Source organism: Cibotium barometz, chromosome 61 (assembly GCF_041138505.1).
Source record: "Cibotium barometz isolate CiBa-2024 chromosome 61, ASM4113850v1, whole genome shotgun sequence".
Classification (NCBI taxonomy): domain Eukaryota; kingdom Viridiplantae; phylum Streptophyta; class Polypodiopsida; order Cyatheales; family Cibotiaceae; genus Cibotium; species Cibotium barometz.
This window is the reverse complement of record NC_141106.1, coordinates 29,176,397-29,181,718: the sequence shown is the minus strand read 5'-3', so window position 1 is coordinate 29,181,718 and position 5,322 is coordinate 29,176,397.

The window sequence follows — 5,322 nt, the reverse complement described above, 5'->3', positions numbered from 1 at the left end:
TAACAGCTACTTTGTAATTTTTCCCATCTTTTATTGATTGTAAGCATAGGTAAATCTATAAGGCTACTTGCTATGTGCTTCATTATCCAAAGAGGAGAGTTACTGAGTGTAGAGCTCAAACCTTTGTTTTATGCAATTGAGGGCGGACACACCAAGGGGGGAGAAAGAGGGAACAATGAGGGGGAGAGAGAGAGAGAGAGAGAGAGAGAGAGAGAGAGAGAGAGAGAGAGAGAAGAAGAAGAAGAAGAAGAAGAAGAAGATGATGATGATGATGAAGAAGAAGATGATAGATGATAGATGTAGAGAGAGAGGGAGGGGGGAGAGAGAGAGAGAGAGAGAGAGAGAGAGAGAGAGGATAGAGGAGAGAGAGAGAGAGAGAGAGAGAGAGAGGGAGAGAGGAGAGGGAGAGGGAGAGAGGATAGAGGAGAGAGAGAGAGAGAGAGAGAGAGAGAGAGATAGTGAGGCCCCTACTCCCTCTGGTCCATGACCATGCGGGTTGGCTCCACTTGGGTCCTCGAATTCTGTTAACTGAGCCCAAGGGGGTAATCACATAGCATAAGAACCTATATGGTATAAAATTCACTCAAATAGCATTGATTTCATTCATTCTTGACATATGAGAGAATACAACAAGTAAGGAAAATTAAATGATGATGCAAGTATGCTATAACTTATATAATATCCTTATGTAAGGTTCATTCAAGAGCTTTATCATCATGTAGCTTGCAAAAAAATAAAGCACTAGACTCATCTAGCCCACCCATTTGTAGGCCAATATGTTAGCCACCATGCTCCCCTTTTCTCCTTTTCTCCTTTTTACTTTACAACGCTTAGACTATGGGGTTGACCGAGCTAGGGAGCATCATCACTAGGGGGTTACTTTGCACTCACCAGCAAGTTTGAAAACACCCCAAGGTCATTAATCCTGACCTCACTCAAGCCAAACTGAAGGACCTAAGTCAGGGCTCGTCGACGAGCTCGCCATTCTCCATGACGAGTGCGAACTCTCTCGTCGCCACCCTCGTCCACATTATCAACTAGCTCTGAATTCAATCTTTCTTTATCAGCTTTTATTTTATCTCTTTATTATAACCATTGCACAAAGACATTATTGCTACACTTTGGAAGCCACTTAACTATTTTTATATTCTTTCTATGATAAGTAAATTCCCATAGTAATTTGCATACTCTTTCTTATTTCCCTTAACACACCAACGCTTTGCTTTTAAAAGAGTAAATATGACACTTAAATAATATTCTTAATTATTATCACTTACAAATTAGTTGTAAACATGAATAATAAGACTTAGATTAAGAAAATAGAATCCTTTTTACTCAAACACTCCAATTCTCATTATCCATGAAGAAATGAATCTCCTTTTAATCTCTTACACTCTTACAAAACCATGAAGAAACGAATCTCCTTTTAATCTCTTACACTCTTACAAAACCATGAAGAAATGAATCCCTACACTCTTACAAAACATGAATGATAAGACTTAGATTAAGAAAATACAATCCTTTTTCCTTTTCCTTAAACACTCCAATTCTCTTTATTCATGAAGAAATGAATCTCCTTTTAATCTCCTACACTCTTACAAAACCCTTGATTCTCTTATAGTAGAAGAAAGGAAAACCATAGCTTGTGCTATGCCCAATTATGCACAATTTTAATTCATCCTCTCTCATTCCCATATTACAATAACAAATAACATTTCACTACTTAAAGAGAGATAAAACCCTAACCCTGATTCACCATTAAAATCTTCATTTAACACATCACAATAAAAATTTCTCTACTCTATTGAGAGATTAGGGAAGATAGATTATCTTTAATTTTCTTAAAAAGAATAAAAGAGATGCCTAAACTAATTAAAAATTTAGAAAATTTAAAGAGAGGGAGACTTCCTGTGGGGGACAAATTCTCACAAATGGCCTAACTCTAGCAGGAAATTGGTTAAAGTATAGCCTAATCACATAATTTTACCTCTTTAATTTTACTAATCATTAAGCCTAATTTCTAATCCCATAATTATTTTGTGAGAAAGAGCTCTCTAATTACTAAATTATTTTGTGAGAAAGAGCTCGCTAATTACTAAATTGAGAGAGAGAGAGAGAGAGAGAGAGAGGGATTAACGTCTGCAAAAGGCCAAAATTGGCCTATGAGACAAACAAGTAAGTAGTACAATGATGTTCCTCCAGTCATCAAGAGGAAAATGTGGAGTGAGAATAAAATGTACAAGTATGTATGACAACACGACCATAGGGGACTCAATGGTGGTGTACAAACGAGAGGGTGTGGATGGAGTACTAGGGCTACTAATGCATCTCTATATGCTGAAGGGGTGATACAAGTATGATATTATCCTCGTGGTCCCTGCATCTACATCGTCTAGTGCCTGTAGGATGAGGGGATCTGTGAAGTCGAATGATTCACACTATCGATTCTATGTGCGTGCATTGAAGTCCCCCATCAGGAGAACCTCCCCCATGGTCGAATAGTGTTGGATATCTGCGGATAGAGTGGCGTATGGAGACTCACTAGGAAGGGCCCCTCTCTCCTCTCCTCCTCCAATCTGGTCCTCCATGTGACGTGTTGAATCTCGACCCCTTCGGCGGGAAGTAGCATATTGCCAAGTAAATTGTTCTCACCTCTGAGAGCTGTAGGCTAATCCACATGTAGCGTGCCTCTGGGTCTCTCGACACCACCCTGATACGCTGGTGTAGTGCTCGTCTGAATAGTATAGCGATCCCACCTGAGCCTCTGGAAGTGCCCTATCGCATCCCTTGTCTATATACGCTGACTCCCACTGGTACCTTGCTACCCGTGGTAGGCCTCTCTCTGGGCTTTCATGTGTCTCTGTCAGAAACATGATGTCCCGGTTCTCCATAACCTCCTCTAGTCTGCCTGGATGTGTCCATAGAGCCCCATTGCAGTTCCAAACTGCAATGGGGCTCTATGGACAAGGAGATATATGCAGCAGTTCCAAACTGCTGCATATATCTCCTTGTGCTTCTTGATAATTTCTTGTGTCCCATAGGCCATATGGTGCTATGCCACCATCTTGCCCTTTATGTATACATGGCCGTCTCTGTAATGTGCCTTTTTCCCTTCAACACGTGCTGCTTTAATTTGTGGCATGCATGATTTCCTATGTTGTCTCTGCATCCAAGTTAGGTCATCATCAAAGTAGATGGGGTCCCCTGGTAGGTTTCTCAGAATAACTCTCTGTCTCATGAAGGTTTGCCTCCTCACTTCGTCTGTGAACTGTAGCACTAGGGCTTTACTTTGGGTGGGGTCCTTGGGTGGGGTTGTCCGCCATATCTTGGTGAATGGAAGTGGTGCATCCTCCGCATGGCCTAATTTTATGCATAAGTTTTGGCCATCCGCCTCAGGGGTGCACCCCTCTGTCTCTAGAATACCTGTCACGCGTATGTTCCAGGCGACGGATTCTCCTCATCTTCTCTTCATCTAGTGTGGATTGGACCATGTGCGTGTCCTCTTGTACTTTCTTAATGTTTTTTTTGACCACTTCCACCCATCCTTCTCTTACTGCTTCCATCTTGCCCTCCAGGGTTTTGGTAATCGTCTGGATGAGCTCCTCCTTCATGGCTTCTTTGTCTGCCTCGAGGATTTCCCCTTCTTCTGGGCGTTCACGCAGTGAAGCTACTTCGCCTTTAAGCTGGGCAATCTCCTCCTGCATTGTTTCCTTTTCTTTCTTCCATGTTTCTGCCTCGGTCTCCAGCTTATTAGCAATGCGATCGAGGAGGCTTTTCTGGACAGTGTTGAGAGAGAGAGAGAGAGAGAGAGAGAGAGAGAGAGAGAGAGAGAGAGAGAGAGAGAGAGAGAGAGAGAGAGAGAGAGAGGAGTGGAATACTCCAAGAGAGGGGCTCTTGGGACACACTATACACAGCACTCCATAACATATTAGAAACATAATTAAGACCTAGGGAAAGATTAATTAAGATAAATTGCTAAAAGTTTATTGAAATACCCAAAAATACTTATAAAACATTTGGCTTGATTTTGGGAGAGCTGGAATTAGCCTTCTAACTCTAGAAATTGCTCCAATATCACCTGTCAATAGTGGAGGGGGTAGTGGTAGGAGGCACGAGGTAGTAAGAGGAGGTATGGTGGGACACATGGTTGGGGGATGGGAAGAATCTAGTCCTTTTCAAAAGGAGGTATGGTGGGACACATGGTTGGGGGATGGGTAAGCAAGCCCCTTGAACAGGTTTCCCAAGAAAGTGTTAGCTTGGATGATAGCAAAGCTACAAACACTCACTCAATGTTCATGGATCAAAGAGAATAGCAATGAAAGAGAGAGTGTAGAAGGCTAGTTCACTAGGAGCAAGAGCTCAAGGTACAATGAAGTACAAAATGAACAATAATCCTAAACTAAGAAAGAGGTTACTTATATACTAGCTAACCCTAAGGTGCTTGTTCACACCTTAGGATGGCCATGGGGAAAAACCCAATGGGACAAAAGTGCCCATGGCATAAGTGCATGACCTCACAGTGTAGCAGCACAGTGAAAAGATCTACCACATTGTCATGTATAGTGTAATAAATCAGATTGATCTCTCCTGCATGGAGTCTCTCTCTGATATAGTGAGAATGCACTTCAATATGCTTGTTCTTGGCATGAAAGACATGATTCTTTGCAATTGCCATTGTGCTTGGACTGTTAATGAGAATAGGAGTAGGGGTTTCTAAGGGACACAAAACTCCTCCATCAATCTTATCAACAATACACAATGAGTGCTGCTCTCTATTCATCTTCATAGGACAATGTTGCCACAATTGATTGTTTCTTACATAGCTAAGATATGCACAAATTGCCAAAAAAGAAATAGCTTTCAAATGTGGACTATCATGTATCATAAATTGCCTACCCAATTAGAATCTTTGAAGGCCTGCAATTCTAAATCACCCCCCTTGGCATAGAATAATCGGCCTTGTAAGTATTGAAAGATACATTTAATCGCCTACCCCAATGCCCAGGAAATGTATGAACTCTGAAAGTTGTGACACACCATACTAGATGTCAAGCAATGAGTTACATAAATAGATTAGGCATCCAATAGCTTAATGATAAGTGGTTATGTCAAATGGCTCACCGGCATCTTGTAGACTAAGCTTTACACTAGGTTCCATTGGTGTAGAAATTGGTTTGTAACTTTTCATGTTGAACCTCTTGAGTATTTCTTTGATAAACATTGATTGCTTAATGATTATACCATCATCTTGCTATACAAACTACATACCCAAGTAGTGAAAAAGACTAAGATCTGACATCTCAAAATTTGAGGCAAGGTCAA